We start from the raw sequence: 25,878 nt of genomic DNA, 5'->3' as shown, positions 1-25,878 counted from the left end.
AGCTCCGCAAACGCGTTGCCTATATTTCCTGGAAGTGACCTCATCCCCTTGGCTGCCAGCATGTGCTCCAATGACAGGAAGTGTCAGCAACCATCGACGCAGCGTGCTTCCCAGCCTATGGATTTCTTTCACTTCACTGACGCCCGGCAGTCTTTGCCTATACACCTGTCACAAGTGTACTTTTGTGAGTACCGTGTTTACAGTTGTTATTAAAACTTTGTTTGGTATATTGCACTTAGAGTGGCACTTTTGTTCTATCCCTAGCTATGCCAGAAGATTGCTTCTTTTTTTTTTCAACTGGGCTGCCTTCTAAAGCTGCTATTACACTACAAATTATATGGACTTTATCTAGGTCAATGTTTTTATATTCCATTGCTGCAATACTCACCATTTATATACGTTTTTTACCCGGAGCAATTAGGTTGGTGGCCAACATTGTGTTTGGTTTTAGCGCTCACTATATTGTTCCATGTGTCATGAGAATTATATGCAAGGACTTGGCAATTGAGCAGGCCTTCCATGCCCCTATCATCCTCAGAGTTCAAGAAGGTAGAAAAATGCAATGGAATCATTAAAGACAGGCTAGCTAAATGAATGTAGGAAAGAGACGACGGGTCAGTAAAGAAAAAATGGTCAGAACTGTTGCCTCTGGTTCTTTACAGCATCAGGACTACCCCTACTTATAGATCAGAGAGCTTGAGCCCTTATGAGATTTTGTTTGGTGGGCCCACCTAAGACAGGGTTGTACTTTCCACATTAGATTGCTGTAATGTATAACAATTTTGTTTTTTATGTAACTGGCTAATACAAGCAACTAACTGCGATGCACACGTTTGTTTTTAAATCAATTCCAGATCCAGATCAAGTAACTGGAACACATGATTTACAACCAGGTGAATGGGTTCTAGTAAAAGAACATGTGAAAGTACTTTTGGGGCCAAAGTTTGAAGTACCCTACCAAGTGTTCCTGACAACTGCTACAGCTGTAAAGTGACATGGATACATGCCAGCCATTGCAAGAAAGTACAGCTCATTTCAAAAGATGTCTGTTATGCCTTTGCTTGATCTTAGCAGCCAAGGCTGTAGAGGAAAATCACCTGTACAAATTACACATGCAGACAGCCATAAGGAGTAATTTGAGTAATTGCTGGATATGTTCACATAGGCCAGATAGTTAAAAAAAAGGCACCCACCTAGTACCCATTTACTTTAATTTTGAGTTTAAGCAATACAAAACTGCCTAAAAACTAGTCCAGAATACCACAAATGTTCTATTATTGTGAAAATACATTTTATGCTAAATATAACTTAAAGTGATTGTAAAGCTTAGATTATTTAAAAAAAAATAACAAACATGTCCATTTACCTCCACTGTGCAGCTCGTTTTGCAAAGAGTGGCCCCCGAACACCATCTTCTGGGGTCCCTCGGTGGCTCTCGCGGTTCCTCCCCACATCAGATAACCCCCTAGGAGAAACGCTCTCCTGGGGGTTACCTTGCGGGCATGCTCCCGAGTCCATCATTCGGCGTCCATAGCCACAGAATGTATGACATGGCCCCGCCCCCGGTGCCCGCTTCATTGCATATGATAGCAGCGTGAGCCAATGGCTGCACTGCTATCAATCTATCCAATCAAGAGCTGAGAACCCCCGGGCAGAGGGACAGCACGTCCCTGCCGGATGAAGTTCCAGGGCTCAGGTAAGTAAAATGGGGGGGCTGGTGGGCCGGTCACCGCCAGATGTTTTTTTACCTTAATGCATAGGATGCATTAAGGTGAAAAAATACAAGGGTTTACAACCCCTTTAAGGCCCTTGGGAATATCCCCTTGTTTAGTAAGGAAAAAAGGTATACAGTGTGGCATTATGATAGGAAATATGACAATCCAGATTATATCTTGTATATAAATGGTAAATTTTCATGGATTCAACAGATATTATTATTTTTTGTCCTCATAGGAATCATCGTTATAGGATTGATTGTTTATTTGCTATTTTTCAGGTGTGCTAAATGTGAAATACAAAAGATTACTACAATGATAGTTAGAACTGAGGAAGATGACCCCAAGAAAGAGATAGAGTGTTATCAGATAGTCAGATTAGCAGATTTGTATGATGCCGAGATGGGTGATGCGAATGAGTAAAGATATGTATTCACATACACCCTAAGAAGAACTTTACTCCACATAGATGTGAAGTAGTGCTGTGGAACCTCTGGTATCATACTAGGTAGGGATGATATGGTAGTGACCCCTCCATAGTGGTCAAGAGGAGGGAAATGAGTAGAGTCATATGGGTCTGGAGAGAGAGAGAGAGAGAGAGAGAGAGAGAGAGAGAGAGAGAGAGAGAGTCTTATCTAGCTAGCTGGTCTGATCCAGTACCGTTATGGCGGCTCCCATGTTTTCTTTCACTTTCTATTGGTAACATGACATATACACCTACTTAACTGTTCCCTTGCTGTTAAGAAGTAATAAATGCTGATTGGACTAAACTATACGATCACACCTATACACTCGAATTTGCCCTGAATGCTCCGCAATGTTTGCTCTTCGGCAAATGGGCGAACACCCGATGTTCAAGCCAAACATCAAGCTCATCCCTAGTCCTGTATTGATCCAGTACTGTGCCTGGCTGCTGGTTTTCTCTCCCCTCTTCATTGTCTCAAAGGCTTTGCTGATAGCAGCGGGAGCCAAAATTTACTAATTTTATTTTATTTTATTACATTGTAACAATGTCCTACTGTGGGGAAGTGATCAAGATTTTTTTTTTACACACTATGAGTGAATTTCAATTCTTTCAGTTTGTTTTGTTATGATTAGCTGTGATTGGCCACAGCTAATGGTGCAGATGAGCTGTAATTGGTTCTGTCTGTATGACGTCCATCCAGAACAATGAAATTTGACAGGTGAGCGGGAACTGGTTAAGATACTACAGGGGACACTGCTCACTGCGCAGGGACGGACCTGTTAGCTCTCCGCTTGTCCATCTTGATCCGATCCGGCAGACTGATGCAAAATAGGGTTTCCATCCTTCTGAATTTATCGAATCGGAGTGGAGTGGATCGGATGTCAGCAGATATGTCACCGCTGACATCCATCGCTCCATAGAACTGGAGCATCCATTTAGGTCCGCCTAAAAAAATTACTAAACGGTCTTGACGATGTGTCAAAGAGGCCTAAAACAGGCCAGCAGCAGTTCCTAATCAGGAATAATTGGCCACTGGTGTATTCCTAACATTTATTTTATCTATGGAAATAGGTTGCAGTATTGAATGTGAATGACATAATGTAGGTGTTTTAGGAGCACACTGTTCTTGAACCTAGTTTTTTCTTTTTATGTCAAACAATACAGCAGCTTGCTGCAAACAAAAGGTCTTTCAAACAACAAATGAACACTAACACAGATAATAATAATTGCATTTTCTGCTTAAGGCCGGGTTCACACCTGTGCGAATTCGTTGCGGCTTTCCCCACATCCAATTCGCATAGCAGCAGAATGTGACTGGCCGGTTCCCATATCTCCATTGTGGCTGCGTCTTTGGCTCAGTTTCAGGGCCAAATACAGGCATAGAATCGGCCCCCTGATTCGTCCCTGAAATGGGGAACAGGGACACACCTGCTCCTGTGTGATTGACAGCGGGTTATAGTGTGAACTCAGCCTTAAGCACCCAAAACTAAAGAACAAATCAACATAATAGTAACAACTCACAAAAGAGAGGAATAACCTGAAATATTACACTTGAAACAAAAGCTCACTTTTCATTTAAAGGGAATAAGACTTGCAACACAGCTTGATGTAAAAAAAAAAAAGAAAAGACCCTGTCAACATAGTAAAAATCAGTACATCCCAAAACAAATGAACCCCCCCCCCCATAAAAAAAAAAAAACCCTGAAACATTTTTTATAGGGTAGCTTAGCAGTACATTGCTATGTATGAAAAAGCAGGTGATAGTGACCTACCACAAAATAAAATGAAAGACAAAAAAATCCCAATAATAAGAGAAATGAGGCAGCAAAGGGGTTGATTGTCCAAAGTGCTACTGTATCTATCAGAATTAACATACAGTAGGGGCTGCCCGATAACAGGGTCTATGGCACATATTTGGTGGACATGCCCAAAAGTTTGTAGACTCTGGGTTAGGGTCTACGCGCTGCTACGAAATATGTTTCATACCAACCTGAAAAGAGATCCATATGAAGCCCTGCTTTGTAAACCTATCCAAGAGCTTCTTTGCTCAGAGCGCCAATTAGCCCAACATCTTTTTAATGCAACAAAATTGACCATTGCCCGCTCTTGGAAAACTCCTGTACTCAGTTTTGAAGCAGTTAAGAATCGCATGAATGACATCATGGTTAACGAGAAACTAACGTCTTTAACCTCTGACACACACAACAAATTTCTTAGAACCTGGAGTCCCTGGATATCTTGTAACCCGACCTCCAGGTTTGATAGTCGCTTGATGTCAATCTAAGGGCTCTGTGCGCGCCCCCCCCCCTCCCTTAGTGGAACGGACTCTCTCCCCTCTTTTTCTTTTGGTCTTTCCTATCCATCTTCTCTACCCTCCTTCTGACTTTTGCTTCTAACCTACTTCTTCTTTTCTCTTGTCTATATGTGCTTTCCTTCCTTCGACTTAGGTTGGGAAGGACCCACATTTGTCTTGCTGGTTATGATGGTTGGTAATAGTCAAACCCGACAGATTGCACTATATTTTCATTAACGTCCTTTTGATTTACTTATATGTGATTGTTCATTCTGGGTGCATTTGTTTTGCATCGTTTTCTAGTACTCATGTTGCTGTACACCATGCTAAACATGTAATATTCCGCTGTTGGGAATTTTTTTTTTTTTTCCTCTCTTTTATGGATATCTATTGTAACCAGCAACCATTTGGATATTCTTGTTATGTTTTATTTGTTAATAAAACTTTTGTAAAATAATTAACATACAGTTTCCTAATTGACTTTAATCTCTTTCAAATCAGTTTGTCAGTGTAGCGGCCACAACCTTTGCTGTGCGGCCTTGATTTGTTGGGCTTACCGATTACCTTCTCCTGGCCTGCTCCTCCGCGTCTAGGGGTTCCCAGGGTTAATACCCAACAACTTGTACACTGACACAGATGAAATCCTTTCAAAAGTTTATTTTGCAGTAGAATTTTCACAACACAGTCTCTTAGGGAACAGAGGGCATGGGTGAAGTACTCAGGCACCTTGAAGTGCAGGTGTAACACAGTCTCTATTTCCCCCCAGTGAGTAGCCACTCGCAGCTGGGTACTTCAAGGCTTAACAGATCTCTAGCCAGAGATCATGGCAGTTAGCATGTTGGCCCAAAACTTGAACAATAAACTGAGAGTATACAGGAACCTTTTTTCCAACTGTACCTGGAATGTTTCCCGCTTCTTTTGTGGTACTGAAAAAGTGTGAATTCGTCAATGTCCTTCCCAACTCAGTAATCAGGCACTTCTCAGGATGCCACTTGCCGGCCCTCCTCCAGAGAGTCCTCCCCCGGTCACTTCCATGAGCTGTGGTGTCAGTCCAAGCCAAGAGCACACCCGGACACTTTGAATCCTTCCTCAGTTACAGTGCCTCGGACCAGCCGGTTCCGAGATTCAGGAACAGACGGGTCCCTACCCCAGACCAGACAGGTCTATCAGGGGCAACTGACAGAAACACCCCATGACCGGGACCCCTCACGGGGCTACCCCGTTCCTGGAACCAGAACAGACCACATGGGTCTCACAAACAACTCCGGAACCCTGAAAACGGGACCCACACCTGTTTAAGTACCCCCTCCCAGACTCCTCAGCTGGCCCCTGCACTCCCCCTGATTGGCTTCAAGAGGGCCTATACCAAAACATCCAACCAGACTTGGTTCTAGCCTGTCAAGTGCACCTCACCGTTCACATGACCAGGCAGAACTTCTAAAGACAGTCTGGCCAGACTGGGGTTAGGCCTACCTACAATAATTAACCCTCAGAGCCTTTATTGTCCCGAGGTCAAAAACTAAATTTACAATGCTTGTGACATTTGATCCCAAATGTCATCCGCTACACATCCCCCCAGACATTTAGATCACGTCCCCATCGTCTGGGTAACAACTGGGGTAAAAATCCTATTCAATAACAAAAAAACTAACAGAGTTCTTGTTTTTGGTGTTGGAGAAAGGAAAGAAAGGGACACATGTCAACATTTAACACTTATCACAATATCATATCAATGCTGTATGCACACCACCCAACTAGCTATCTAGCCCACCCAGACTCCTCCAATGATCTTGATAGCTGATCTCAATGTATCTTGAAAAAGAAAACATACTGCAAAAGGGCAACACTGTACACTATACATCCTATAGTTTGAAGGGCAAATTTACGGCGTTTATACAACGGAATTTCCTCCTTCAACAGCATATGAAATGTCTACTCTAAGCCCCTGTACACACGGTCGGAGACTTCGACAACCAAATCCGTCGGATTTTGCCCGCCGGATCTTGTCCGAAACTGTTGCATACACACGGTCGGACTAAGTTGTCGAAAATTCCAATCATTCAGAACGTGATGACGTAATTTCGTTACGATGGGACTACGTTCAGGCTAGTAGCCAATAGCTTTGATGTAGGAATTTGATCTGAGCATGCGTGGCACTTGGTCTGATCAAAATTCTCTACACATGATCGGAGTATGTCCGATCGAACCAGTTAGTTGGAAAATATTTCCAACAAGTTGGAAAATTGGGTCCGACGGTCATTCCAACGGAATCAGTCCGATGCATACCACACACAGTCGAATTATCTGACAACACGGTCCGATAGGACACATTCCGACGGATTCTCCGACCGTGTGTACAAGGGCTAACACCTTTTAATCATTAGTGAAAAAAAAGCCTCTGCGCACTATCACAATTTTTCCTGCCGACTCACGCCACCTAGTGGTCAGAGCTGTAACTGCAAGTCCTTTAACAAGTGAACCCATTGGGCCCAAATGCCTGAAGAACTTGGCATTCTATTGTAGAACCACCTTTCTAACTACCCCAGAGTCTTTGTGAAATACAGAAACACTGAAAAATTTAAAGACACAAGAAACTCCTCTCCTTTTCTTTCTGCAAACTTTCTCAAACTTTGCTCCAGGAAGAGTTCACCAATAGAACCTTGGGTCAGGTAGAGTCAGATCTTTACCTTCAGCATCCATGGTAGTGATGAAGTAGATGGTGCTTTCCTTTTCTGGGAGGCATATTATAATTTTGTCACTGTAGATGTGCCGACCATAGCTCCAGTGTAACAAAAATCCTTGAAACCTTTCGTAAAGCTCCCGTGAAAAGGCCCTCTTCCAAAGCGGCTTTGGTACCTTGAGGTAGTTCCAAACATCATCTTCGTACCAAGCCTCACAATTTTCCTCAATCACAGCCATAATATCCCTGGGGACATAGGGAAACCCCAACCCATACTCAGCAGCCAACCTTTTGTGTAACAGTCTCTGTGACCTTGCATGTTTTGGCAGCCCACGGCATTTCCCTCTCCAGGTGGTATGCAGGAGTTTGGGGACCGCTGCACCAGCACGGCAGAGCCCCTTTTCAGTGTGGACAACTTCACAGGCTTTGGGAGAGTCACACTCACTGTGACCGAACTTACCACATTCAACACTCCATTCCCGGAGGTCAACTCTAACCAGTCTGCAACATTTGTACAAGTGGCGGCCACATCATCTCCCTTTGTCCACAACAACTCCTCCAACAGTACCCCAAGAATGTCCCCATCTTCTAGATCCGACAATGTCTCTAGCTCTGAATCTCTATATTCTTCTGTCGGCAAATAATTAGACACAGATTTACTCACGGCCAGACTTTTATCCGCAACCGTTTCCTGCTGCTGATCAGATCCAGCTGGACACGATGGCGGGACCTTGCGTGACTTCCTTGAAGACTTTGTGCGCTTCACTCTTTCCAGCGGAGGCATGGCAATTTCCGAAAAGATGGTAGAAGCAGTGTCCATCTGTTCCAGGGTGGTTTCCGCCACAGTCCCCGCGGTGGAAGTAGCAGCATCTCTCTCCGGAACATCAACAACAAGCAGTGTGACTTTTGTGGAAGGCCTCACCATCGGAGTGAGAACAGCCGGTTCATTTGTTATCATACCCGTGGCCCAGTCCATGCGGTAGGCCCTTGGCGGCCCAATCGGCTGGTCCACCTTGAAGACATATACTCCACACTTGCCACGTCTAGAGAGTGGCCGAGGGTTGGCGACCAGACTGTCGCACTTTCCGCACAGCATACCCAGGCCGTCGACGTCTCCATAGTGTAGAGCATAAACCGCCCCTGCGGTAGCAAACGAATGTCGTGTCCGTAAACACAGACCTGAGTGGCGGTGTTCCACCAAGACCCCTAACCAGGGGCATGCTGGGTCCTGGAACAAATTGCACTCCCGGTACAAGGTACATCCCGATAGATTTTCCTTCACTCCAGCTCCGAGAAAGTAAACTCAGTCTCATCCTTCCACAACACACACTCACGCGGTGCCTCATGCGGGGAAAAGATCAGCTCAGACTCCTCCCACTGGGCGCTGGCTCCTGTAGATTTTCGCAGGCTTTTGATACAGACTCCTCCCATGCTTACGCACCTCAGAGAAAATCTTTCCAAAATGGTACTGATCTCTGTGGCGAAAACCACATTCTTCACCCTCTGTTCCAAGGCCTTGTGAGGTAACCGTAAATCCCAGACGACCCCCCACATGTAGGGGTCACAACCTTTACTGTGTGGCTGTCATGAAAATCGCATGAAGAGACTGACCCCCAGGTCTTCTGGTTTACGATCGCGGGCGTCACCGCGGGTGCGCGCGCGTGCGTTCGTGAGCGGGTGCGAGGGCACGTGCGCGTGTCCGTGTTGGCACCAAACGGCCTATTTAAACTAGCCTCTTGCTAATGGTCTCTGCTGTCTGCTCTACAGCGTTATACCTGTGAGACCTGATCTGTAGCTGCTTGTATTGAACTGTTCACCTGCTGCAATTACCTGCTTATATTGCACTGTTCATCTGCTACAAGGTACCTGTCTTGTTGAACTGTTCACCTGCTGCAAGTTCCTGCTTATATTGAACTGTGTCATCTGCTGCAAGTAGCCTGCTCATATTGAACTGTTTATCTGCTGCAAGTACCTGCTTATATTGCACTGTTCATCTGTTACAAGTTGCCTGCTTCTCTGCACTGCTTTCATCTGCTGCAAGTTACCTGCTTCATTGAACTGTGTTATCTGTTATAGTTTCCTGCTTTGCTGAACTGTGACTTTGCCATAAATTACCTGCTGATCCATTCACTGTGATTAACCTGTTCCACTGAACTTCACCTATCCATCCTTCTCATCTGTTGATCCTGTCAGGCACCTGTACCCCTCCTTACTCCTGTGTTCCCTGTTACATTGCCAGGAAACCAGTAGTGGGAGCTGTAAGGGAGGCCTCTTTCCGCAATCCAGGCTCGCTACTAGAAGGTATGTGACAGCGGCCTTGATTTGTTGGACTTACCCATTACCTTCTCCTGGCCTGCTCCTCCGTGTCTAGGGGTTCCCAGGGTTGATACCCAATGACTTGTACACTGACACAGATGAAGTCCTTTCAAAAAGGTTTATTTTGCAGTAGAACTTTCACAACACAGTCTCTTAGGGAACAGGGGGCATGGGTGAAGAACCCAGGCACCTTGAACTGCAGGTGTAACACAGTCTCTATTTCCCCCCAGAGAGTAGCCACTCGCAGCTGGGTACTTCAAGGCTGAACAGATCTCTAGCCAGAGATCATGGCAGTTAGCACGTTGACCCAAAACTTGAACAATAAACTGAGAGTATACAGAAATCTTTTTCCAACTGTACCTGGAATGTTTCCCGCTTCCTTTGTGGTACTGCAAAAGTGTGAATTTGTCAATGTCCTTCCCAACTCAGTAACCAGGCACTTCTCAGGATGCCACTTACCGGCCCTCCTCCGAAGAGTCCTCCCCCGGTCAATTCCATGAGCTGTGGTGTCCCTCCAAGCCGAGAGCACATCCGGACACTTTGAATCCTCCCTCAGTTACAGCTCCTCGGACCAGCTGGTTCCGAGACTCGGGAACGGACGGATCCCTACCCCAGACCAGACAGGTCTATCAGGGACCACTGAGAGAAGCATGTTGCGGGATGTCGAACACCCCGTGTCCTGGAACCAGAACAGACCACACGGGTCTCACAAACAACTCCGGAACCCTGAACACATGACCCACACCTGTTTAAGTACCCCCTCCCAGACTCCTCAGTGGGCCCCGGCACTGCAGCTGATTGGCTTTGAGAGGGTCGATACCAAAACATCCAACCAGACTTGGTTCTAGCCTGTCATGTGCCCCTCACCGTTTACATGACCAGGCAGAACTTCTAAACACAGCCTGGCCAGACTGGTGTTAGGCCTAGATACAATAATTAACCCTCGGAACCTTTATTGTCCTGAGGTCAAAAACTAAATTTACAATGCGTGTGACATTTGATCCCAAATGTTATCCGCTACATCAGTTTTCCCTATGTTCTACCTACAACAGATTCCAATGCACTGACACTATAGTATTCTGTGCCCTATCTTCATTATAGAGAGGGAGCTGGCTCTTCCAAAATCTATAAGACCAGGGCTTTTTTTCAGCATGAACTAGGGGGAACTCAATTCCACCACCTCTGGCTCAGGTCTTCTGCTCCCTGCTTACCACTATCACTTGGAAACACTGAAGTCCAGCTTCTGCATTTACAAGTGATAGCTTAGCATAGCATAGATCCCACTGAGTGCCGGACAGGAACAAAGGAGATACAGAACAGGTGCCCAGGGTTCAGTGCAGTCATGGGCAGGAGAGGGAGCGTGGTAGGCTGCACCCTCTGTGGTCTCCATTTTTCCCTGGTGACCAGTTGTTGATGCTCTTACTGCATAATCTCCCTTGCAAGTGACTGTAATATAGTATAATATGTTGGAAGGTACTACAGCCGGATAGGTGTTTCAGATTAATATTGCAACAAAGGTAAGATATATGACAGATGGTGGAGCTTTTAAGGAGAGGGGAGAAGATGAGGGCAGTGAAGAGAGGGGGTTGTATGCAGAGGGAAGAGCTACTATTTGATGCCATTTGGCAGGTATGCGTGTGTGGCGGGCATGGTTGAGTTCCTGCACCTATTCTCTGAGGAAAAAAAGCCCTGCTTAAGACTCTACCAGAGACTGTACCAATTAAAGTTGAATTTGGACAAACTGCCTAGCAGAGAGGTGGATATTCAGTCTTCTATTGCAGTCTTCTATAATTTTAAAGCTCATTTACATTTAATGCTTGTTAGAAATATGTAACTATGTAAAAAAAAAAAAAAAAAAAAAATGTAACTATTTTAAATATGCATAGCTTGTCTGTTGCAGCGTTTTTGTTTTGTTTTTAAACCCCCCCCCCCCCATATTTACACATAATCCGATATCAATTGGCATTATTAGTTAAGGTAGCTTTAGTAAATGTTATGTATTTGAAAAAACGTACTTAGCAGTCCCCACTGAGTGTGCTCCCATCTTCAGTGTGGGCAGCTGAAGCCCACTGGTATCTTTTTCTGGGATACGGTGCTGCTGGCTACCCAGTATGCACCTTCCAATCTTGCGCACAAACAACAAAGTGCGGTGCATCGGTACAAGTGGTGGCGGAGGCACCTTGACTCCTGGGATTTATGACACTCATATCCTAGGAGCCAATGGGTGTGCGGACATGACGTACCTCTCCGCGGTGAGGTACTGCGGAAGTGGGAGAATACAACCAAATAAAAAGTATTTGCACTGCTCAAAAAGAAAAAAATGCAACGAGAATACAGGAATCATGGGGGGGGGGCGACAACTCTGCTTTAACCACTTGGCGCCCAAGCTACGTCATATGATGTTGTGGGCTTTGTGGTGTAATATCTGAATGATGCCTGAGGCCACAGACATCATTCAGATATCGGCATTTTTAAGATAAGAATGCATCATAAGAATGATCATAATGGCTTTATCGTTCTTACAGGCGGCGGGAGACGCATCCCCCTCCCGCCACCCTCCGGTGCTTGTACCAACTCACTGCTTCCATCGGTGAGTCGGTCACAGGATCCGCTGGCCCCCGGATGATACCATAGAGATTTCCGACGGACCAGATCGCCCCCGGAGTCTCTATGATCGTTCGGAGGCCGGCGTGATGTTATGACGTCACGCCGGCCTCTGCATTCAAATTAACGGCGCCGTTTTGGCTGGGAAGCCAGGATCTTTTTTTTTTTTTTTTTTTATTTTAGGCTTCCCAGCCTAGAGGTGAGATATGGGGTCTTATTGACCCCATATCTCACTGTAAATAGGTCAGATCGTGCCATATTCCTATTACAAGGGATGTTTACATTCCTTGTAATAGGAATAAAAGTAATCATATTTTTTTTTTTAAGTGTCAAACTAAAAAATAAAAATAAAATTAACAATAAAAAAAAGAAAAAATTTAAACATGACATGTTGGGTATCTATTTACTCGGCATATCTTCCTCTTTCACATTATGCAAAAAAATTGGGCTAACTTTGCTTTTTTTTTTTTTTAAAGCATGAAACTGTTTTTTTCTGAAAAAAACATGTTTGAAAAATTGCTGCGCAAATACCGTGCGAGATGAAAAGTTGCAACGACCGCCATTGTATTCTCTAGGGTCTTTGCTAAAAAAACATATATAATGTTTGGGGTTTCTATGTAATTTTCTAGCAAAAAAATTATTGAATTTTACATGTGGGAGAGAAATGTCAGAATTGGCCTGGATGCGAAGTGGTTAAGGCTGCTTTCACACTGGGGTGGTATTCAGGCGTTACAGCGCTAAAAATAGCGCCTGTGTAACGCCTGAAAAAAAACGGCCCCTTTAACTCCAGTGTGAAAGCCGGAGGGCTTTCACACTGGAGCGATGCGCTGGCAGGACGGTGAAAAAAGTCCTGCTAGCCGCATCTTTGCAGCGGTGAAGGAGCGGTGTATTCACCGCTCCTAAACCGCTCCTACCCATTGAAATCAATGGCACACAGTGGCAATACCGCCGGCAAAGCGCCGCTACAGCGGCGCTTTGCGGACGGGTTTAACCCCTTTTCGGCCGCTAGCGGGGGTTAAAACCACCCCGCTAGCGCCCACACACCGCCGCTAAAACGACGGTAAAGCGCCGCTAAAAATAGCGGCACTTTACCGCCGACGCCGCTCCCGCTGCAGTGTGAAAGCAGCCTTAGTAAAGAAAAACTCACTTGTAGAGGAAACTTAAAAAACCCAGTGATTATACACACGTTTATCAGGAATAAAGAAGAAGCTTAACAATTAGGCCCTTTTAAAAAAGTTAGTGCTTCAGAATGTTTTGTGTGTATTTGTATTTATTTGCCCACCTATTGCTAATCTTTACCTATGTTGTAATTGGAAGCTGATTGATGACCTTTCTTTCCTTGTACATATTACATTCACTAAGTTCACTAGTAAATCACAGATTAACTGAGCATAATGTACCAGTAATTACCCATAATTAGCATAAAGATGTTTGTATATAATGGTGCTGATAGTACCGATGTAGAACATTTGCATTCATTTAATTAAAACATGACACCAAGGAGGATTCTTTTGCATTTCAGACACGACTTTATGCATACCGAGGGAACAGCATTGACACTTACAATCACATACCTATTTTAAAGCTAGTTCACACAGAGCACAGTGAGTAATTCAAGTAAACTAACCAGAACAGTGGAATTTAGAGTAATAATGATCAACCAGCTGATTCTCTATTAAAGCAAGGAGAAAACAGATTACTTCAAAGTGTATTTAGTAATTAAAGACATTTAAGTGTTATTTGATTTACATACCAAGTCTCATAAAACAGCTATTGAGAATAACCTTTTTTGTATGTATAATCATATTTACCGTATATACTCGAGTATAAGCCGAGATTTTCAGCCTCTTTTTTGAGGCTGAAAGTGCCCCCTCGGCTTATACTCGAGTCACCGCTGTCTGACTGCTCGATCAGCGTATCGAGCAGACAGACGGCGGACATTAAAATTCAAAAGCCGCGCCTCCTTCTCCGCCTCCGCCTGTGATAGGCGGAACACTGAATTTCCCAGCAGTCAGTGTTCCGCCTATCACGGACATCCGCTCATTCTCATACTACGGACGAGTATGAGAGGATGTCCGTGATAGGCGGAACACAGGCTGCTGGGAAATTGAGTGTTCCGCCTATCACAGGCGGAGGCGCGGCTTTTGAATTGTAGAATGGCCGCCGAGAAGAGCGGCGATCCTGGAGCGGCGATCCATCGGCACGGGACGGAGGAGGCACGGGACGGAGGAGGCACGGCACGGGACCGAGGAGGCTCGGGACGACGGCGGCTCGGGACGGAGGCTTGGGACACAGGTAGGCTGGACACACACACAAGGCTGCACGGACACACACACACACACACACACACACACACACACACACACACAGGGATGGATGGATGGATGGATGGATACACACACACACACACACACAGGGATGGATGAATACACACACACACACACACACACACACACACAGGGATGGATGGATGGATGGATGGATACACACACACACACACACACACACACACAGGGATGGATGGATGGATGAATACACACACACACACACACACACACACAGGGATGGATGGATGGATGGATACACACACAGGGATGGATGGACGGACACACACACAGGGATGGATGGATGGATGGATGGACACACACACAGGGATGGATGGACGGACACACACACAGGGATGGACGGACACACAGGGATGGACAGCCATGTCTCACCCTCGGCTTATACACGAGTCAATAAGTTTTCCAGTTTTTTGGGGGTAAATTGGGGGCCTCGGCTTATATTCGGGTCGGCCTATACTCGAGTATATACGGTAAGTCACCTTTCAATTCAAAACTGGGCTCTGTCTTGTTTGATGTGTAAGGTGATTGTAGCCATATTGGTGCACAGTTAAGTAACGTACGTGATGCTTTTTTTATTTGCACTGACAGTTAATTTTTTAGGACAAGCTTTCAAGGCTTTACGCCTTCTACTAAATTAAAGCTGTTCTGATACTGCTGAAGCTGAGTATCTGTACTGCTTGGACCTAGAAATGGCACTTAAAGCGGAGCTCCACCTGATTTATGCACAATTGCTCAGATTGATTAAACAGCTGTTCTATTTGTAAAACGGAACATTATTTTTTATTTATTTAAACTGTACCTTGTTTTTTCTTTTTCATTTCCCCACTTCCTTAATCTGGGGATTGCGGATATGGGCGGGGTTTTGCGGCTAGTTTGTCATTTCCTCGAACCGCACAGTCTCCTGGGATCTTTTCTGATTGTTCCCAGGAGTCTGTGCGGCAATTTCTTCTTGAATTCATTTATCTCAGTTGCCATCACAACGGGGCTGGACTTCCCACGACGCCACCCGTTGTGATGGCAACCTAAGCTGTTGACGGCGCTCCAATATTACCTACTGCGCATGCGCGAGATCGTAACTACCAGCTGCATGCTGGGAGATCCACGTCAGAGAATCCAGGAAGAGAATGCCTGTGGGTTTCACATGCCCACAGGCAAGATGAAAGCGATGGGTCTCGTTTTTTAAAAGATGTCTTTAACAGAGGAAAAAGAAAATCAAACGAATAAAAAAACGGAACATGTGAGTAACTTATTTAAACCAGAAATTGCTTTTAAATGTCCCCAAAAAAAAATCAACGGAGGCAGTGGAACCCCGCTTTAACCAAGCAGTACTCACAGTACTACAAGAAGAGGATGGCCATCTCACTAAAGGAGGGGCATGCCCTTCGTCAGTCCTAGGGATTAGCCCTGACCAATGCTTTACTCCAGATACGCATTCACATTGATAAAATTGACTTATGATACTTATGATAGTCACACCACATTAGCTGGTGCCTCAATGATCAGGCTAAATACAGGCTCAATGGATCTCCTTTCACTCCGTTTCTCTGGAGGTGTCTCTTCAACTGGTAGCACCACTCACACCCTGAGCTCGTGTGGTCCTCTGATTGACATCCAATAACTACTGTATATATCATTGTTAGGGTGTGCATACACGTTAATAATATGGTGCTATGAGTAAGAAAAATTCACACCTGTACAATAAAGTAATAAAAAAAAATCTGGTTGCTATGGATGGTGCATCACTGCTCTTTGTGCTGAGTTCCTATATAAGTAATATTTTAGTTAACTGATTGTTGGTGAAAAGTCCCCACTTTTTAAGGTAATTATTCTGTGCAGTATACATGCAATCAGGCAACATTGTTTTCCTGTGCTTGTTTTCGTCTGTTTGTGTGGATTATTTGTACTACAGGGACGATTTCTCAAGAGGAGCAGATAAACATATTTACAAGCTGTTGGATGAATACAGAATGAAGCTTTTGTCTGAATATGTTGGAGAAAATATGCTACAAACCAAGTGGGCCGGTTCACACTGCGGGCGATGCGAGGCGACACCGACTTGCCTCGTCGCGACCTGCCGCGACCTCAGCGGCGATTTGCAAATGACTTCTGTATAGAAGTCAATGCAAGTCGCCCCGAGGTTGCCCAGAAGTAGTACAGGAACCTTTTTTCTGAGTCGGAGCGACTCGAGTCGCTCCTCTCAGAACGGTTCCATTGTACAGAATGGGGGCGACTTGTCAGATTGCGGCGAGGCAAGTCGTGTCGCCTCGCATCGCCCGCAGTGTGAACCGGCCCTAGGCATATCAAATGGCTACTGGTCCTCTTCAAAGGTGACTACCATACTGACTGGCCACAGACAGAAACATTTTTAATCCAATCTGGCCAAGCTTCAACTAAACACAAAAGGGACAGATGATTGTAAAAGTTAACAACCCCAAACACGTTTAAGAGGAGCTTCTAACCATTCTTACCTGGTCAAATGGGTTAAACTGAAATAGCATACTCATCCTCCTGGTGAATCTGAATCCAGTGTTGCCCTGCTGCAACCTGCTGAAAGCCATTGCATGTTAGGTAACATGCCACCATCTACTTTGTGACTGCATCAGGAGGCTGACTGTCTCTTCCAGGTCCTAGCAGTTGACCTCCTAATGATGCTACTCTGTGCATATGCAGTGTGTTTGACACAGCCCTGAAGCCTGCTGGGATGTGTAACATGGCTTTCCCATGAGGCTCTGGGTAAGAAGCACCTAATTCTTCCTTAGTTGTACTTGCCATACCCTGTACATCTGTTTATAAATAAAACAGAGTTTGGGAATACCTGTGTTTGCAAATGACAAAAAGTTATGCAGTGGAATAAAGTTCCTACAAGATGGCTTACAGTACATTCCGTCTTACTGACTCACCTACAAGGCAAGTAAGGTGCTGGTAGTTTAAATGAGAAGTACATCCAAAGCCCATTGGCTGTTCTCCTGTGGATCACAGGAGTCAGTTTGTTTTGCACTCCTGTGACCCATTTTTAGCAGACAGCGGGTGGGAGCCCACTGTTGGCTGACATCACAAACCCAGTCCAGGCTCAGGAAAGATTGTGCCTATATGGTCGAGATCTGCCCACATCCCTGGACCAGCACTCAGTTCAACCTCTCAGCAAGCCACTTAGAGCATGAGCTGGCCACTCCTGCCCCCTCCACAGCCCAGTGCTCCAGTGAACGAGGAGGAGCAGAGCGGAGATCTGGTGACTGACAGTCACCAGTTCTCTGCTCAGGGAGCTCCGAGAACCGAGCGATTAGTGGTGTTTGATCACTCAGTTCTTAGTGTTAGAGACGGCAAGGGACTAGGTAAGTATGATTCTGAAATAAAGCAAATTCCCATACTTCTCTTTTAAATAGCTCAAATGAGTGTGCCCATAATGGCTACCTCAGATTCTAAGCACTTTGAGTTCCCCAGGAGAAAAGTGCTACAAAAGTATACATTTAAATTAAATGAATTTTGACAAATGTAAAGTACTGTATGTGTGGTCTAAAAACATGCATGTGTAATGTGGGTCCATATTGGCTGGCTGTTGGCACCATGTGGACCCTGGACTTTTTCCTCTACAGGACAGTCACCCACCTGCTGTTTAGAGAAACTCCGCCATATTGTATCATCTTGATACATGGCCACATTTTGATATTCATATACAACATCCTTGTCTTTGGGGAAGGAGGGATGAGGACCATATTAAAAGATAAGTAACACTTAGATGGATAACAGTAACCATGGCACTGTTGCAATAGGTAAAAAAAAAAACACATTTGACATGTATTAACAAAGGAGCTTGTCACTAAGTTGTTATTAATAACCATGCCTCTAAAATGAAAAGCTGGTCTTGAGGATGACAATTGTAATTTTTTTTTATAGATTCTCTCTGCTGAACTGTAATGAATGTTCCTTGCTTGTTCGCATGTGTAACCCTTCCCTATCAGTCCAGCTTAGTGTTTCTTGTTCTTTCCTATTCATTTTATATTCCTCTGACCTTAACTTTCTTGTTTTTTCCTTCTCTTCTTGTTTTTGTGATGTTAGTTGAGGTGTTTATTCCCCGTCTATATGTTAAAAAGTGATGACTGTGGTCTTTAGTTTTGCTTCTTATCAACAATTAAAGATCTGCGCTCATGTATAATAGCACCAACTCTTGCAATCCAAACATTAATTCCAGTTAAAAATTAAAACGGCTTCCTAGTTGTTAAGATAAAAAATGCAGCTTTCTCTTACGTTTAATGACTGACACAGCTCCTTTACTTAGACCATCAGGTTGTTACGCCACCTTCAGGAGAGGACTAGGCAGAACATGTTAACATGTACAACCAGAACTTTCTAGTTCTGCCCAAGGGGCAGTCCCTTCAGTAACAACGCCCCAGCCTGCATCTTACAGCCTCAGCTTTTTTCTGCCTAGTGAAGAAGGACGTAGGAACCCTGCTAGCCCATCAGTCCGTGGATTTTTTTCTGCAGAAGTTTGCCTTTTGCGCAAGATTAAGATCCTGCAATCTGTCATCAACAGCCCTCTGGGTGACAGGCTGGATACCCTTATCCTTGTAGTCTCCCCAGCCTGGCCAGCGAGCGTGTGCAGACCAGAGTGGCCCGTTCCTTGTTAACGGTTGTGGGGTCAGCAATGCGACCAGTACTGGCATCCGCACTTGTGTCACAGACACTTACTGAGTGGGCAAAACTTTTGCACCGTGAATTGGGGGAGCAACAGGCTTCTCCTGTCTGTGTGGAACTAGCAAACCAGTTAGTGCAAGGCCTTAAGTACATTTGTGACGCGGCCCTGGATACGCTTCCTCTGTTATCCAGGGCTTCAGTGTCAGCATGGGTGCTGAGGCACCTAATTTGGCTAAAATGCTGGTCTGCTGACCAGCCATCTAAAAAAGCCCTGACGGATTTACCCTTCCTTGGTGACTGGCTCTTTGGAGCCTCATTGGATGACATTATTAAGAATGCCACAGGTGCTAAGAGTACCTTACTCCCACAGGCCAAGAAGGCTAAGGAGTCACACTGTAGGCAAGGGCCCTCATTTTCCGCTCACAAGCGGCTTTTTCTTCTGGGGCTTCGGCTAAACGTCCCCAGCCCGACAGGATGACCTCTGAAGGACAAAAGCGTCCTTGGAACTGCAAGCCTAACAAGCCTGTGAGCAAAAGTGCTACTGCATGAAGGTTTGCCCCTGCTTGCAACACGATGGGGGGTCGCCTTTGGGAGTTTGCAGCCCGGTGGGCCTCTCGACTGTCCGGCCAATGGGTCTGCGGTCTGATTTCCTCTGGCTACAAGACAGAGTTTCTCTCTTGGCCAACAAACAGATTCTTCCCCTCCAGTTTACCCTTACTCCCGGCTCGCCGGGAGGCCCTAATGGGGGCCAGAAAGGACCGCGGGGTGATAGTACCTGTTCCGGAGCCGGAAAGATTCCAGGGGTTTTACTCCAATCTGTTTGTAGTCCCCAAAAAGGAAATGTACAAAGGTTCAGAATGGAATCAGTTTGCTCAGTAGTCGCTGCACTCCATTAAGGGGACTCCCTGGTTGGGGAAGACCACTACCAGTTTGTGGTTCTCCCTTTTGGCTTGGCATCAGCCCCCCGAGTCTTTACCAAGGTATTGGCTCCAGTTTTGGCGTTGCTGCGACAATGCAGGATCACGATCATAGGTTACCTAGACGATCTCTTCCTGAGAGCATCTTCCGCCTCAGAATTAGAGGAGGATGTGACGATCACCATGCAGACCCTGCAGGAATTTGGGTGGCTGACTAAAAAAGTCGATGATGGTACCAACTCAGAGCTTGGAGTACCTAGGCTTGCTGCTGGACTCCATGAAAGCGAGAGTTTTTCTCCATTCAGACAAGCTGCAGACTCTCAGAGCCGCGGTAAAACTGTTGATGAACCATAGGCGGTCATCGCTACGCTTCTGCATGCGAGTCCTGGGACTCATGGTGGCCTCCTTTGAGGCAGTATCATATGTCCAGTTTCACACCATAGTCTTGCAGAAGGAGATTTTGACGAAATGGGACAAATCTCCATTATCCCTGGATCGTCAGATTCAGTCAGGGACTCCCTGCTCTGGTGGCTGAGATCCCCGGCACTTCGGTCCGGGAAGTCGTTCCTACCTCTGAATTGGACAGTGATCACAACGGACGCCAGCCTAACTGGCTGGGGTGGAGTATTGGGAGTACAGTCGACCCAGGGCCTCTGGTCGGAGGAGGAATCCAAGTTACCAATCAATGTGCTCAAGCTACGAACGATCAGGCTATGTCTCTCCACATGGTCAATAAGAATTTGAGGGCGTCTGATCAGGATCCAGTAAATCGGCAACTTGGTCGTCTGTTCACACTTTTACAAAATTCTACAAGGTAGATGTCAGTGCATCGGCTGATGCCTGTTTTGGCCGCAAAGTTTTGCAGGCGGCCGTGTAATTTGCAATTGCACTTCATTTTTTTTCTGTTTTTTTTTACAAGAAACACAGTTACCTTTAACTAAATGCACTGTTGCATTGTTACCGCAAGTTCAGAGGCGTTTTGATAGGTGGTTACTCCCAGGTTAAGGAGCACTCTGTTTTGTGGGTTACATTTTTATGCTTTTTCCCACATTCTGTTTTTGTGGGTGAAGCTTTATGCTGTTTCCCACATGCCTTTGTGGGTCAAGTTTTTATGCTGTTTCCCATCCCCCCCTTTTGGCACTGTTTGAGGACGTCCCGATGGTCTAAGTAAAGGAGCTGTGTCATTCAGTGAACGTAAGAGAAAATAGGATTGTTGTACTCACCATAAAATCCTTTTCTCTGTAGTTCACTGACTGACACAGCACCCTCCCCTCCTATTTTTACGTTATACTGCTTGTTTGCGTAGTGAGGCTGCAAGATGCAGGCTGGGGGGTTGCTACTGAAGGGACCGCCCCTTGGGCGGAACTAGAAAGTTCTGGTTTTGTTGTACATGTTAACATGTTCTGCCTAGTCCTCTCCTGAAGGTGGTGTAACAACCCGATGGTCTAAGTAAAGGAGCTGTGTCAGTCAGTGAACTACAGAGAAAAGGATTTTACGGTGAGTACAAAAATCCTATTTTTCCAGGAATACTCACCTTCTAAATGGAGCTGACCCTGGCAAAGACACTGCTTCATCTCCCACCATGGTCCTCTTCCAGGTTGAATGATGCCTGGTTCCATTCAACACAATTTCTGTGAGCCCAGGGAATCATGGACACACACCCTTGGGGTATATCAGCATACTACCCTAGACTCACAAGGGAATGCTGCCACTTATGTCACTATGTAGGCACCATCCTCTGCAACATAGAATATTGCCCAGCACTGCTGGAGGCACAAGAAACCCTAGGTGTCAAGTGACCAGCCAATAGACATCGAAAAAATGGCATGTATGAAAAAAAATGTAAAAAAATGTAATATGTGGGAGGGTTTTTCCAATGAGGTAAGGGTGCTGGCCAACCAGGAGTTGAATTTTAAAGCACTTCTGTCACTCCTACTAATTGATAGCAACAACTTTACAAATGTAGATACAGTATGGTACTGCTAGAGACCAGTGAGTAACCCTTACAGGAGAATCTGACTCTGCAGGGCACTCTGGGAGCCTTGGGAACAGAATCACTTGCAGTATTGAATCTCTGAATGTAGAAATTTTAAGGCTGAATTATGTCCCCAACACATCCCACAACTTATCAGTAGAATTTTGAAGCTCCATGTTGCAATGTGAAATACATTAGGGGGAGCGGCATTATGATATTGCAGGTGTACATGTGTCAGGGGCTCTAGAGATGCCATACAATATCAAATTCTCATATAAGGTACCCAAACGTTATCTGATAGAATGCAATTTGCTTTTGTAAACATATTTCTATCAATCAAGATCAGTGCTATGAGCAATTTAACGCAATTTGCTTTTGTAAACATATTTCTATCAATCAAGATCAGTGCTATGAGCAATTTACTCAAGGTATTGACAGTATGAAGGATTGCACATTTCATCCATGCCTGATTTTTTTTTTCTGTGTGAGTGGGGCTATATTTTCTATACATTATAAATGTTAAGCAGTATTTCCCAAACATGCCAACCTTGAGACACTACAAAGCTCCACCCCTTTTGCTGAAATTTCCTAGAGAGTACAGAAACTTGCTCTGGCAATATATATACAAAAGAGGAAGGTGTGGGAACTGGATTGTAAGCAACACTTTGCACATGCTCATATGTCTTTTTTTTTTTTCTTTTTTTTTTTTAGGGATAGTTCACATGAGGAGAGTTCACCACCTGCTGTACAGAATGTGTATTGTGCTATATACTGTTTACAAGTGATCAGCAACAAATGTGTTCATTCTGCTCTGTGCTGAATTGAAGGAAAAGATGTTGTAAACCTACTTTTGGCTTTTCCAAACAAACTCTGGAAGAGATACAGTAAAACCTTGGATTGCGAGCATAATTTTTTTCGGAAACTTGCTTGTAATCCAAAGCACTCGTAAATCAAAGCAAATTTCCCCTTAAGAAATAATGGAAACTCAAATTCGTTCCACAACCATTTATTTATAGGTCTTTCAGTTTATAACCCATATTAAAAGATTTCAGCAATGTGATAGGTTGTGTATAAAATGTCCATCAACAAACGGCAGCCTCTACAAGAGGATCAGAAGCAAAATCCAGCAGGAGTTACAAAAGTATAAAAGAGAAGAGAGGTGCCTCTACTGCCCCATACACACGGTTGGATTTTCCGACAAAAATGTTCGATAGGAGCTTGTTGTCGGAAGTTCCGACCGCGTGTAGGCTCCATTGGACATTTTTTATCGGAATTTCCATCACACAAAATTTGAGATCTGGATCTCAAATTTTCTGAAACAAAATCCGTTGTCGTAAATTCCGATCGTATGTACACAATTCCAACGCACAAAGTTCCACACATGCTTGGAATCAAGCAGAAGAGCCGCACTAGCTATTGAACTTTCTCGGCTCATCATATGTGTTGTACGTCACCATGTTCTTGATGTTCAGAATTTCTGACAAGATTTGGGTGACCGTGTGTATGCAAAACAAGTTTGAGCCAACATCCTTCGGAAAAAATCCATGGATTTTGTTGTCAGAATGTCCGATCAATGGGGGTTATTTTACGAAAGGAAAATCCACTTTGCACTGCAAGTGCACTTTGAAGTGCAGTCACTCTACATCTAAAGAGTAGATCTGAAATGAGTGGAAGCTCTGCTGACTTTATCATCCGATCATGTGCAAGCTAAATTCCTGTTTTTTATTTTCCTTCAATATCTCCCTTGGATCTACAGCAACTTTACTTCCAAGTGCACTTGCAGTGAAAAGTGGATTTTCCTTTAGTAAATAACCCCCAATGTCCGATCGTGTGTACAGGGCTTAAGTGTAGCAATATGGTTACATTTAACCTCCCTGGCGGTATGATTCAGTCTGGAATTAGGTGCTGAAAGCGGTACAATTATTTTGCACGGAAATCTGGCTTTTTTTTGTAGTCCTGTAATTCTTAGGAATAACGCTCTTAAATCTGTTCAAACCAGAGTCTAGTAGACATCCCGGGTATGATAAAGTTTATAATATAATAAAGAATAATAAAAATTATTCAATAATGTAATCACATCCAAAAACACTGAAAAATTTACACTTTTTGGTTGCTATGGACAATCTCCAAATTCCAGGCAGTAAAAAACAGTATTTATAATATAAAAGTGCATGCATGGCACTGCACAGACCACTAGGGACAAAGGGGGTGTGTATTTTTTAATACAGCACTGTAATCTGTAAGATTATAGTGCTGTGTGTGTTTTGTGTGTTTTTACTTTTTTGAATTTGCCGCCGTTCTCCGCTCCCGTGCGCCGTAACGCCGCAGGGAACGGAGCTCGGCGGCATTCGGGACTGTGAATCGAGCGCAGGACGGCTCGATCACACAGCGCGGAGGACATCGCTGGTGAGTAACTCTCCCTGTGTCCTCCCTGCATCGAGCGAAGCCATCTCGAGTCTGGCTCGGGGTTACGGCTCCTATCAGTATATTCCTACCCCAAGCCAGACTCGGGATTACCGCTAGGGGGGTTAATGAAGATACAACATTTAGCAACTCACATGATTGATGATTAACCTCCCTGGCGGTATGATTAGTTCTGATTTTAGGTGCTGAAAGCGGTACAATTATTTTGCATGGAAATTTGGCGTTTTATATTGTAGGACTGCAATTCTAAGCCCCCGTAAACACGGTCGGAGATTCCGACAACCAAATCCGTTGGAGTAATTCCGACGCATTAATTCCGGAAGAGGTCCGGAAGTGATGTTGCATACACACGTTCGGACTAAGTTGTCAGAAAATCCGATCATACATAACGTGATGACGTTATTTCATTAGGACGGGACTACGTTCAGGCTAGTAGCCAATAGCTTTGGCCTAGGAATTTGATCTGAACATGCGTGGCACTTTGTCCGTCGGAGTAGGCTACACATGATCAGAGTATGTCCGATAGGAGCTTTTTGTCAGAAAATTTTACCGGCAAGTTGGAAAAGTTGGTCCGTCGGATATTCCAACGGAAACAATTCAATGCAGACCACACACAGTCGGAATATCCGACAAAACGGTGAGATAGAAAACATTCCGACGGAATCTCTGACCGTGTGTACAAGGGCTTAGGAATAACTCTCTTAAATCTGTTCAAACCAGAGTCTAGCAGACATTCCGGGTATGATGAAGTTTATAATATAATAAATCATAATAAAAATTATTCAATAATGTAATCAAATCAAAAACACTGACATTTGCTCATTTGCAGAATTGTCGCTGTCATTAGATTTAGTGTTTGATGATGATTTTCCCCACAAATCGTTAACGCTCAATTCTGCAAGTGATTATAATTTATTATCGCTGTTTTCTAGTTGGTCTAAAATCACTTTTGACATAAAGGGACAGTTTTTGGTTGCTATGGACAATCTTCAAATTCCAGGCAGAAAAAACAGTATTTATAATATAAAAGTGCATGCAGGGCACTGCACAGACCACTAGGGATAAAGGGGGTGTGTCATTTTTTTATACAGTACTGTAATCTGTAAGATTACAGTGCTGTGTGTGTTTTGTGTGTTGTTACTTTTTTGAATTTGGCGCCGATCTTCGCTCCCGTGTGCCGTAACGTCGCAGGGAATGGAGATCGGCGGCATTCGGCACTGTGAATCGAGCGGAGGACAGCTCGATCACACAGCGCGGGGGACATCGCTGGATCCAGGGGACATGGTAAGTAACTTCTCCCTGTGCCCTCCCTGTATCCAGCAATGTGATTCAGAGTCTGGCTCGGGGTTACCGCTCGTGGTACTGAAATCCCAGCCCGAGCCAGACTCAAGATCACCGCTAGGGAGGTTAAAAGAGACACATCTAAGTATGCAGGCATCCGGGGTAAAGCTGTCCACATAGACCATCCTTCGCACCGTCGGCTCTCACTGCTGTCAGTCTGCAATCATGAC

This window comes from Lithobates pipiens, unplaced genomic scaffold, assembly GCF_037356315.1.
Source record: "Lithobates pipiens isolate NorthernLeopardFrog02 unplaced genomic scaffold, aLitPip1_a1.2 Scaffold_13, whole genome shotgun sequence".
NCBI lineage: Eukaryota > Metazoa > Chordata > Amphibia > Anura > Ranidae > Lithobates > Lithobates pipiens.
Note: the sequence above shows the minus strand (reverse complement) of the source record.